Below are 12,684 nucleotides of genomic sequence, written 5' to 3' on the forward strand. Positions count from 1 at the left end.
GCCGGCCTCTTTTGTGGACTTTTAACAATGAGTTTTTGACTTTATGATGGTGTGAAAATTATACATAGTCAGTGGAAATCATCTTTTCCTGGGCTACCCAAGAGCAGTATGATGGTTTCACCATGCTAGGCAGCAGTGAGCATGGCTTCCAGTATAATCTGTGACCATGAGGGAACCAACTCTCTCTCCACAATCTGTTGTGTTGCTAAGCCAGGATGGTTGGTTGGCTAGGTGTACCAAACGTGTTTAGACTTATGCTTTTTTCTCCTTATGATTGGTTTATTGGAATGTAACCCCATCAGAAGTCAAACATCATCTGTATTATCATATATAAGCCTCACAATAGCCCAAACAGAGAGTTATTATTATGCTTCTTTTGGGGCAAAAGCATCGAAGGCAGACAGAAGCATAATAGTTGGCCCTAAGTCACATATCTAGGAAGCCATAGAGCAGGGATTTGAACTCCTGAACTTGTGTGATTAACCACTAATCAGTAGTGCCTCTAGATGGAAAATTCTTCCTCCAGGCCCCTAGGAGAATGGTGTGGGCCTCAACGCTGTGCTTGCTGCCAAGGACACGTGCTAACCTATTGAGTTTCTTCTCCCTCTGCCAAACCTCAAGATCTTTGCAGTCTCTCGCTCTCATATCCCGTTGCCCTTACTCCATACTGTCTTTTCCAGTGCTCCATTTCTTTAAGAGCTGGCTTGGGCTTGTTGGCAGATAGCCAGTCTGAGAACCTAATTCACAACCACATGTAGTGGGAGCAAATGAGTTAATATGTTCCAGATACTTACATAATTTTGGCGTAGATCTAACCAATATAATCACCGTTTATTATTCTTCTCAGGCAACAATCATTCTTTTATTCGTTCCATAAACATTGAGTGACTGTGATGGTCTGGGCACTGTGCTAGGCCTACATTAGTATTTGTGACAGGAGCATTTTGGAAATGCAATTCCACATTCATCCGAGTGACTTTAATAGTGGAGGCCTTTGGCACCTTGGCAAGCAGGCTTTTTGGCCCTTCTCACCTCTCATTAACTCAAAGGCATTGACTCTGCTTATCTGAAGGGCTGATCTTGCTGGCACCACCTTTGCAAAAAGTGATAGAATTTGATTTCAGTTTCACAACTGAAGAAAGGAAGCAAATGGCTTGTCTGGAGTATGATGAATTTTTTCCTGCAGATCTTGAGGATGTCATTTTTCTCATGGAAAGAAAACTTTTGACTTAGCTGACTTGATATTCAGCTTTTTTTTTTTTTTTTTTTTTACTCATACATAAAGTTTTATTAAGAGGATATGTTACAGTTCTCAGGGTTACTCTGTAATTATTTTTTTTTAAACTTTTATTTCATGAATATAAATTTCCAAAGTACAGCTTATGGGTTACAATGGCTTCCCCCCTCCCATAACTTCCCTCCCACCCGCAACCCTCCCCTTTCCCGCTCCCTTTCCCCTTCCATTCACATAAAGATTCATTTTCAATTCTCTTTATATACAGAAGATCAGTTTAGTACATATTAGGTAAAGATTTCAACAGTTTGCCCATATAGCAACATAAAGTGAAAAAACTACCATTGGAGTACTAATTATAGCATTAAATAACAATGTACAGCACATTAAAGACAGAGATCCTACATAATAGTTTTTTAAAAAAATTAATTAATTTTCTATGCCATTTCCAATTTAACACAAGGTTGTTTTTTTTTTTCATTTCCAATTCTCTTTATATACAGTAGATCGATTCAGTATATAATTAGTGAAGACCTCATCAGTTTGTACCCACACAGAAACACAAAGTATAAAAAGTACTGTTTCAGTACTAGTTATAGCATCACTTCACATTAGACAACACATTAAGGACAGATCCCACATGGGGTGTAAGTACACAGTGACTCCTGTTGCTGACTTAACAATTTGACACTCCTGTTCATGGCGTCAGTAATCTCCCTAGGCTCTAGTCATGAGTTGCCATGGCTATGGAAGCCTTTAGAGTTCGCTGACTTTGATCTTATTCTGATAGGGTCATAGTCAAAGTGGAAGTTCTCTCCTCCCTTCGGAGAAAGGTACCTCCTTCTTTGATGGCCCCGTTCTTTCCACTGGGATCTCACTCACAGAGATCATTCATTTAGGTCTTTTTTTTTTTTTTCCATGATATCTTGGCTTTCCAGGCCTACTATACTCTCATGGGCTCTTCAGCCAGATCCGATTGCCTTGAGGGCTGATTCTGAGGCCAGGGTGTTGTTTAGGACATCTGCCATTCTATGAGTCTGCTGTGTATCCCGCTTCCCATGTTGGATCTTTCTCTCCCTTTTTTATTCTATCAGTTAGTATTAGCAGACACTTGTCTTGTTTGTGTGATCCCTTTGACTCTTAGACATATCAGAGCCATCAATTGTGAGCTGAAATTGATCACTTGGACTAGTGCAATGGCATTGGTAGATGCCACCTTGGGTGATTGTGTTGGAATCCTCTGGCACCTTTCTAACTCCACCCTTTGCGACAAGTCCGATTGAGCATGTTCTAAATTGTACATCTCCTCCCTCTCTTTTTCCACTCTTAAATTTAACAGGGATCACTTTTCAGTTAAAATTTAAACACCTAAGAATAATTGTGTGTTAATTACAGAGTTCAACCACTAGTACTAGAACAACAACAACAACAACACATACTAAAAAGGATAAAGTATTACATTGTACATCTAGAGTCAGGACAAGAGCTGATCAGGTCATTGTTTCTTATAGTGTCCATTTCACTTCAACAGGTTTCCCCTTTGGTGCTCAGTTAGTTGTCACCGATCAGGGAAAACAAATGATATTTTTCTCTTTGGGACTCGCTTAATTCACTCAGCATGATGTTTTCCAGATTCCTCCATCTTGTTGCAAATGACCGGGTTTCATTGTTTCTTACTGCTGTATAGTATTCAATGGAGTACATGTCCCATAATTTCTTTATCCAGTCTACTGTTGATGGGCATTTGGGTTGGTTCCAGGTCTTAGCTATTGTGAATTGAGCTGCAATAAACATTAATGTGCAGATGGCTTTTTTATTTGCCAAATTAGTTTCCTTCTGGGTAAATTCCAAGGAGTGGGATGGCTGGGTTGTATGGTAGGGTTATGTTCAGGTTTCTGATGAATCTCCAGACAGACTTCCATAGTGGCTGAACCAGTTTGCATTCCCACCAACAGTGGGTTAGTGTCCCTTTTTCCCCACATCCTCTCCAGCATCTGTTGTTGGTAGATTTCTGAATGTGAGCCATTCTCACCGGGGTGAGATGGAACCTCATTGTGGTTTTGATTTGCATTTCCCTGATTGCTAGTGATCTTGAACATTTTTTCATGTGTCTGTTGGCCATTTGGACTTCCTCTTTTGAAAAATGTCTCTTGAGGTCCTTGGCCCATCTCTTAAGTGGGTTGTTTGTTTTATTGTTGTGGATTTTCTTGATTTCTTTGTGGATTCTGGTTATCAATCCTTTATCTGTAGCATAGTTTGCAAATATTTTTTCCCATTCTGTTGGTTGCCTCTTCACTTTCCTGACTGTTTCTTTTGACGTACAGAAACTTCTCAATTTGATGCAATCCCAAATGTTAATTTTGGTTTTGACTGCCTGGGCTCCTGGGGTCTTTTCCAAGAAGTCTTTACTGGTACCTATATCTTGCAGGGTTTCTCCAATGCTCTCTAATAATTTGATGGTTTCAGGTCATAGATTTAAGTCTTTAATCCATGTTGAGTGAATTTTTGTGTAAGGTGATAGGTATGGGTCTTTTTTCAAGCTTCTGCACGTGGAAATCCAATTTTCCCAGCACCATTTATTGAATAGACTGTCCTTATTCCAGGGATTAGATTTGGATCTTTGGTCAAATATAAGTTGGCTGTAGATGTTTGGATTGATTTCTGGTGTTTCTATTCTGTTCCATTGGTCTATCCATCTGTTTCTGTACCAGTACCATGCTGTTTTGATAACAACTGCCCTGTAGTATGTCCTGAAATCAGGTATTGTGATGCCTCCAGCTTTGTTTTTATTGTACAGGATTGCTTTGGCTATTCGAGGTCTTCTGTGTCTCCATATGAATCTCAGCATCATTTTTTCCAGATCTGAGAAGAAGGTCTTTGGTATCTTGATTGGTATTGCATTGAATGTATACATTGCTTTTGGGAGAATGGACATTTTGATGATGTTGATTCTTCCAATCCATGAGCATGGAAGATTTCTCCATTTTTTGGTGTCCTCTTCTATTTCTTTCTTTAAGGTTTTGTAGTTTTCATCGTAGAGATCTTTAACGTCTTTGGTTAAGTTTATTCCAAGGTATTTGATTGTTTTTGTAGCTATTGTGAATGGGATTGATTTTAGAAGTTCTTCCTCAGCCGTGGCATTGCCTGTGTATACAAAGGCTGTTGATTTTTGTGCATTGATTTTATATCCTGCCACTTTGCCAAACTGTTCAATGAGTTCCAGCAGTCTCTTAGTAGAGTTCTTTGGGTCCCCTAAATAAAGAATCATATCATCTGCAAAGAGGGATAGTTTGAGTTCTTTCTTCCCGATTTGTATCCCTTTAATTTCTTTTTCTTGCCTAATACCTCTGGCCAAAACTTCCAGAACTATATTGAATAGCAGTGGTGAGAGTGGGCATCCCTGTCTGGTACCAGATTTCAGTGGAAATGCTTCCAACTTTTCCCCATTCAATAGGATGTTGGCCATGGGTTTTTCATATATTGCTTTGATTGTATTGAGGAATGTTGCTTCCATACCCAGCTTGCTTAGAGTTTTCATCATGAAAGGGTGTTGTATTTTATCAAATGCTTTCTCTGCGTCTATTGAGAGAATCATATGGTTTTTCTTCTGCAGTCTGTTAATGTAGTGTATTACGTTGATTGTTTTGCGAATGTTGAACCATCCCTGCATACCGGGGATAAATCCCACTTGGTCTGGGTGGATGATCTTTCTGATGTGTTGTTGCATTCTATTGGCCAGAATTTTATTGAGTATTTTTGCATCTATGTTCATCAGGGATATTGGTCTGCAATTCTCTTTCAATGTTGCATCTTTTTCTGGCTTAGGAATTAAGGTGATGGTGGCTTCATAGAAAGAATTTGGGAGGATTCCCTCTTTTTCGATTGCTCTGAATAGTTTGAGAAGAATTGGAGTTAGTTCTTCTCTAAATGTCTGGTAGAACTCAGCAGTGAATCCATCTGGCCCTGGGCTTTTCTTTGTTGGGAGGGCCTTTATTACTGTTTCAATTTCTGTGTCAGTTATTGGTCTGTTTAGGTTTTCTATGTCTTCCTGGCTCAATTTAGGTAGGTTGTATGTGTCCAAGAATCTGTCCATTTCTGATAGATTTCCCTGTTTGCTGGCATACAAGTCCTTGTAGTAATTTCTAATGATTCTTTTTATTTCTGCGGTGTCTGTTGTTACGTTTCCCTTTTCATCTCTGATCCTATTGATTTGGGTCTTTTCTCTTCTTTTTTTTAGTTAGTTGGGCCAATGGGGTGTCAATTTTGTTTATTTTTTCAAAAAACCAGCTCCTCGTTTGGCTGATTTTTTGTAATGTTTTTTTTTGGATTCAATCCTGTTGATTTCTTCTTTGATTTTAATTATTTCTCTTCTCCTACTGGGTTTGGGTTTGGTTTGCTGCAGATTCTCTAGATCCTTGAGATGACTTGAAAGCTCATCTATTTGGTGCCTTTCCAATTTCTTGATGTAGGCACCTATTGATATAAACTTTCCTCTTAACACTGCTTTTGTTGTATCCCAGAGGTTTTGGTATGTTGTGCTGTTATCCTCATTTACTTCCAGAAAATTTTTGATTTCTCTTTTAATTTCTTCTATGACCCATTGTTCATTCAGGAGCATGTTGTTCAATCTCCATGTGTTTGCACGTGCTCTAGGGATTCCTGAGTTGCTAATTTCCAATTTCATTCCTTTGTGGTCTGAGAAGCTGCATGGTATGATTCTAATTCTTTTGAATTTGCTGAGACTTGCTTTATGGCCTAGTATGTGGTCAATCCTAGAGAAGGTTCCATGTACTGCTGAGAAGAATGTAAAGTCCTTAGATGTAGGATGAAATGTTCTGTAGCTATCTGTTAGATCCATTTGGGCTATAGTGTCATTTAAATCTACTGTCTCCTTGTTGATCTTCTGTCCTGTTGATCTGTCTATCTCTGAGAGTGGAGTATTGAAGTCCCCCAGTACTATTGTATTGGGGTCTAAGTCTCCCTTTAAGTCCCTTAACAAGTCTTTTAAATAAGCTGGTGCCCTGTAATTAGGTGCATATACATTGATAATCATTATATCTTCCTGTTGAATGGATCCCTTAATCATTATATAGTGCCCCTCTTTGTCTCTCCTAACAGTTTTTGTGGTAAAGTTTATGTTGTCTGATATTAAGATGGCTACGCCCGCTCTCTTTTCATTTCTGTTGGCATGGTATATCTTTTTCCAGCTTTTCACTTTCAGCCTGTATGGATCATTGTTGGAAAGATGAGTTTCTTGTAAGCAGCAAAAAGATGGGTTTTGTTCCTTAACCCAATCAGCCAATCGGTGTCTTTTAACTGGACAGTTCAAGCCATTAACATTCAATGTAACTATTGAGAAGGAGTAATTTTGACCTGCCATTTGCCAAAGATACTTTCTAATATATGGTTTGGGATTCCTGTGATCTTTTGGTGTGAGGTTTCCTTCCTTTACCTTCTTTCATGTTGGTGACCATGTTTCTGTGTTTCTATATGTAACACATGTTTAAGCAGGGCTGGACGAGTGGCGACAAATTCTTTCAATTTCTGTTTGCTGTGAAAGGTCTTTATTTCACCTTCATTCATAAATGAGAGCTTTGCAGGATATAATATTCTGGGTTGGCAGTTTTTCTCTCTTAGTACCTGGGCTACGTCTCGCCATTCTCTCCTAGCTTGTAGGGTTTCTGAAGAGAAGTCAGCTGTGAGTCTAATTGGAGATCCTCTAAGAGTAGTCTGGCGTTTCTCTCTTGCACATTTTAGGATCTTTTCTTTATGTTTCACTGTGGTGAGTTTGATTACTACGTGTCGTGGTGAGGATCTCTTTTGGTCATGTTTATTGGGGGTTCTATGAGCTTCCTGTACTATGATGTCTCTGTCCTTCTCCAAACCCGGGAAATTTTCTGCTAGTATTTCACTAAAAAGGCCTTGTAATCCTTTCTCCCTCTCCATGCCTTCAGGAACTCCTAGGACCCGAATGTTCGGTTTTTTAATAGTATCCTGTAGATTCCCGACAATATTTTTTAGATTTCTAATTTCCTCTTCTTTTCTTTGGTTTGCCTGTTTCCTTTCCTGTTCTCTGTCTTCTAATTCCGATATTCTCTCTTCTGCTTCACCCATTCTGTTTTTAAGGCTTTCTAATGTGTTTGTCATTTGATCTATTGAATTCTTCATTTCATTATGGTTTCTAGTCACTATCACTGTTTCTTGTTCTACTAGTTGTTTCATTTCATTTTGATTCCTCCTTAATATTTCATTTTCGCGAGAGAGGTTTTCTATCTTGTCCATTAAGGATTTCTGTAGTTCAAGAATTTGTTTTTGAGAGCTTCTTAATGATCTTACCAATTTTTTGAGATCTGCTTCTTGTATTTCTTCTATCTCATCATCTTCATAATCTTGGCTTGGGGTGCCTTTTTCATTTGGGGGCATGAGAGTGTCTTCCTTGCTCTTGTTACCTTGGTTTCTACGTTTGTTTGGCATCTTGGAGGTGTGGCCAAAGAGCTCTGATTGGTTCTTCAGTGTTGCCTAGGCTAAAGAGTTTGTTTTTCTTATGTAAAGTGGTCCCTGCTCTTTGTCTTTCTGGGGTTTGTAAGGAGAGTGCAGAGAGGCTAGTGTCCCAGCTGGTTCCCCCCCCTCCCTTTTTTTTTCTTCCAGTCAGCCTGGTGTAGTTCCCCCTCTCCCCCGCGTGAGCTCGGACCAAGGTCTAACCTTCGCGGCCAATGTCTCGGGTTACCTGTGCTTCCAGCGCCTGGGCTCAAATTCTGTGGGTGGGCTTCTGTAGCTGGGTTCGCTGTTTTCCCAACTCTAGTGGCCCCCATGTCCGTGGCGCGGCTCAGTGCGGGTCGGGTCGGGTCGGCGCGGCACAGCTGGGCGCTGTTAGGTGCGGCTCAGGGCGGCTCTGTGTGGCTCCGCAGCTGGGCGCTGCTAGGTGCGGCTCAGGGCGGCTCCGTGCGGCTCGGCAGGGCTTGGTGCGGTGCAGCGCGTCACGGCGGGGCCGTGGGCCACTTTACTCTCCTCGGAGGTCCTCCGTGTCACATCCACTAGATCCGAAAGAGTTTCCTCTGCAGTTTTTTCCTCTGAGTCTCTTCTTAAGGGTACAGTAACTCCACCCTTGTTAAAATTTCTTTTCCCAAACTGTTGTGTGCGTCCTCACTCTTCTGCCATCTTGGCTCCACCTCGATATTCAGCTTTAAAAGAGAAGTTTCTGGCATGGGCATTTGACACAGTGGTTAAGGTACTGCTTGGGGCAACCACATCCCATCCTGGAGTGCCTGGGTTCCAGGCCTGGTTCTGCTTCTGATTTCAACTTCCTGTTAATGCGTGCCCGGTGGGGTAGTACCTGACTGCTCAAGAACTTGGGTCCCTGTTCCTCAAAGGAGAGACTTGGATTGAGTTCCCTGCATCTGGCTTTGGTCTGGCCATTCCCAGCTGTGTGGGCATTTGAGCAGTGAACTAATGGATGAGAGATCTCTATCTTCTTTTCTCTCTCTTTGCCTCTGTGTCTTTCAAATAAATAAGTACAATTAGTTTTTTCAAATGCTAGTATAATTATGAAACAATAAAAATAAAAAGGTTTCCAGGATGAGATTAGGACAAGGTCTTTGGAACACTTTTTAATGTAATTTATTTAAATGACAGAATTTTTCTTTTTCTTATTTCTAGTATGTTGGAAAAGCTCTTTCTTTGACTAGGACATTGTATTGCTGTACCTTTTGGTTTTCCTGTCCTGTCTTCCTTTATATCTTGTGCAGCAAGTCCATCACCTGTAAGTGCTTTATTGAGAGCCCCTTCTGACTTCTGAACAACCAATTTGTGATGACATGAACAAACCAGAGGATTCTGAGCTAGAACAGGCAGGATTTTTAGGTCTGATGAAGACTCTGTCAGGACTGATTTGGATCTACTTAATGAGGGTCTGATTGAATTTGCCATCCTCCTGATATTGTGAGGTCTTTTGGACCCGTAAACAAGTTCCCTCACTTTTCGACACAGAAATATGAACGATGCTGGGTTGTCAGAAGAAGCACATGTGTGTCAGAGCTGTCTGACGTCAAGCGTTTGGTGGATGATTTGCTGGGTCATCTTAGATAAGCCCTTTAATCTTCCATCTGTGCAAGCATGATTACACACACTGGGCTTCTCAGAAAGTGTTACGAAGGAAGCAGGCCTGTTATTTGAGAAGCTTTTGCATCACTGTTTGTAGGAGAGTCTCATCTGGAGGCGATACAGCAACCTTATGCTAAGACAGTCGGAGAACAAGCTCTTGGCTGGGAAACACCAGGTCTGGGGGAATTGCGTGTGTTTGGAAGCAACTCCTGACCAGGGTTCATTGGTACTGCAGCTCCTCTGCAGGGAAGCCTGAAATCATGAGAACACCAGCTGCGAGTCCAAATTAAACAGGCCCTGAATTCAAAAGGATAAGTTTTCTTACGCACTTGAGCTTCAGATTCTAAGTTCACAGCTCCAACCTGATAGTTTTACTCCTTTGCTTTGAGTGCTGCAGGCGGCCTTGTTGCTGCTTTTGACACACAGCCACTGAGCGCTGGCAAGCGAGTGCTCTGTCCTTGAGGATGTGGTGGTTAGCACGCTCTGAGTTTGCTCTCCTCTGGTATGGTCCAGATTGCCCTAGACCTCCCAGACCAGATATGCTTTTATAAACACTCATAGAAGCAATCAGTATTTATTTTTGGTTCACTAAAACTGGTCTACTAGACTCCTTAATAAGGCTCTTGGATGAAAATACATCCAAAATTAGAGAACCATGCTAATAGCTTGTGCCTCTTACTCTGTTCTTTTAAAAAACAATAAAACATAGTTATATAAATTAAGTGAATAAATAAAATCATAGAAGAGTTTTATTTCCACAATTTCTAATTTCTGTATTTTCAAAATTTTTTTTATTATTTATTTGGGGGGTGGGGAGAGAGAGGAAAAGAAAGCTCTCCCGTCTACTTGTTCACTCTCCATTTGTGTGAAATGACCAGGGCCAGGCCTGGGCAGAGGGCGGAAGTCAGGAATTCCGTACGAGAATCCCATCTGGGTGGCAGAGCTCCAATCACGTGAGCCCTCACTGCTTCCTCTCAGGTCTGTGTTAGCAGAAATCTGTAGTCAGGAGATGGGCATGGAACCTAGGTGCCCCACTGTGGATACCCTAAGTGCTAGGCCAAACACCGGGCTCCATTCCTGTATTGTAAAACATTTGCTTAAAGCTTTTTATAATATAAGTGAAACCCACAGAGCACTTTATTTCCGGTCACCTTCTTGGTTACCTGTCTCCCTTCTCCTTCCTTTTCTGCCCCCTTGAATCTCCAGTGTGAGACTTGTTGCTTTTTCTGTGTGGATTTCCCCTGGCAGTACCCTAACTCTCAGGACCATTCTGTTTCCCCAAAGGGGATCAGCAGATGCTCAGTGTGTGAGCCACAGTGAGTTTCTCTTCCCTTCTTCCTATCTTTGCTCAGTGTGTGCCGTGTGCTGCGTGGCTTTGCCTGGCTCGTCCACGTGTGCTTGGAAAAATGTAGAGAAAAATGTAAACAGAGGCCTTGCAGTCCTGCCTCCGGGTGGAGGGCAGGCCCTCAAGTGTGTAACAAAGGCAGGAAGTGTTGCTTCTTACCCCGGTGTGTACTTGAAGGAGGGCGGGTTCTCTCACTCTGCAGTTCTAGGGTGTTAAGTGGTGGCAGCTGAACAATGGCTGTTCTATGAGGAAAACAGTTACCCATTAAGAACTGTGACAATTTGTGGATTTGTGTTACTCCACACTTTGAAAATTCCAGTAATGCGTCTGCCAGTATCATGAAGAAATAGCTACATAGTTAAAGCTTCAAATCAATAGTTAGGTTCAGTGTGTATTGTTTATACCAGCTCAACATTGGATTGGATCTAAGTATCCAACAAGGAGAATTTGGTTAAATAAATCATGCTGTCAGCAGTAGCTCTTTCTTCTAATTATATTTATTCCTATCATTTAAAGTGAGGATTTAACAATGACTTTAAAAATTTTAGATTGCAGATATCCTTGGAGAGTTTAATGAAAGCTATGAGCTACCTCCCCCCCAAAATTCTCATATGCTCAACATTTTCATATGCTATGAATGTCCACAAAGACTTGTCTATCACTCAAAGTTTCAGAAAATTTATTGCGAACAACTTGGTAGAAAAAATATTTTATAATTTGGATGTATGCATTAGTGGAACAACCAGGTTATAAATGAATATAATCCCGTATTTGTAAAAAACATTGTATGATATGTGTAAAGAAAAGGGTCTGAAAGGGTGAGCATGAGGGCTGTGACAGTGGCCTGTGTGGGGAATGATCTTACGGTTTCTTGTGAGTTTTCTCTTCTCTTCTTCCTACCTTTGTTCTCTCTCTCTCTCTCCCTTCCCTTGATTTCCTTGCTTATTCGTATCTTCTAACTTTTGCACAATGAAACATAAATTGCTTTTATAACAGGCAATGTGTTATACAAGTTAGTTTTAATTTAAGAAAAGAGCTGAAATGGATTTTGGCAAGTATATTTGAAACCCTAGGGACATGTTTAAATCCTTCTCTTTTCACCAAATGATGAAATAGAAAAAAAAGGACATTACGAGGAAGTGACATAATTTCTGAATGAGATTTAATTAAGATCATACAAAAACCAAAGTTTGACAGATGTCTTTTCAATGTGAAATATATATGAAACATATTTAAAAGACTTAAAATGAATCAGAATGAATTCACACAGACTAAAACCATATATGATGACCAAGAAATATCAGTCTACGAGTAACCTTTAGCTCTACAGCAAGAATAGGATTTCTGTTCTCAGAATGTTCTTTGGCGCTACCTATGAGAGATCATGGGTCTGACATTCCCATTCTGTTCACCTTCAAAGGGGTCTGAGAGAAGTTGTTCCATCTTTGCAGACTTGTTCTCTCAGTCTGATGATGAAATTTGCATATCCTCTTTTTCTTGGAAAGTGTCTTTAAGAAAAGAGAAGTTAGTGTTTGGAATGCGGAGATGTTTGCTTGCCTACTTTCATGTGAAACACAGCATCCTCATCTTCTTCTGGGGAATTCTTTCTCCTGCTCTCAAATGTCACGGCTTCGGTAGGGTTGACATCACCCTCCACTCCAGGAGGAAGAGGAGACACAATCTTGGCTAATTTGAATTCTGTCTCTGTTTATTTCTCTTCCTGCCATAGTGATTGGTTCAGGGATTGCTGTACAACCCAATAAATGAGATACAAAGAGGGAGTTTTGATAGGACCAAGGTTTCTCATTTGGGAGCGTATTTGTATTAAGTCTAGAGCTGTTCTGGAAACAGTCTGGAGAAGAATGAAGACAAAACAGCAAAGCAAAACCACAAGATGGAAGAAGACAGGATGTGGCGGGGGTGGGAGGACACACACCAAGTCCTTGGCTTCATTTGAGCTCCCTGATCCATATATGCCTGAACAGATCTTGCCACTGGATTTTCC

This window comes from Lepus europaeus, chromosome 10 (genome assembly GCF_033115175.1).
Source record: "Lepus europaeus isolate LE1 chromosome 10, mLepTim1.pri, whole genome shotgun sequence".
NCBI lineage: Eukaryota > Metazoa > Chordata > Mammalia > Lagomorpha > Leporidae > Lepus > Lepus europaeus.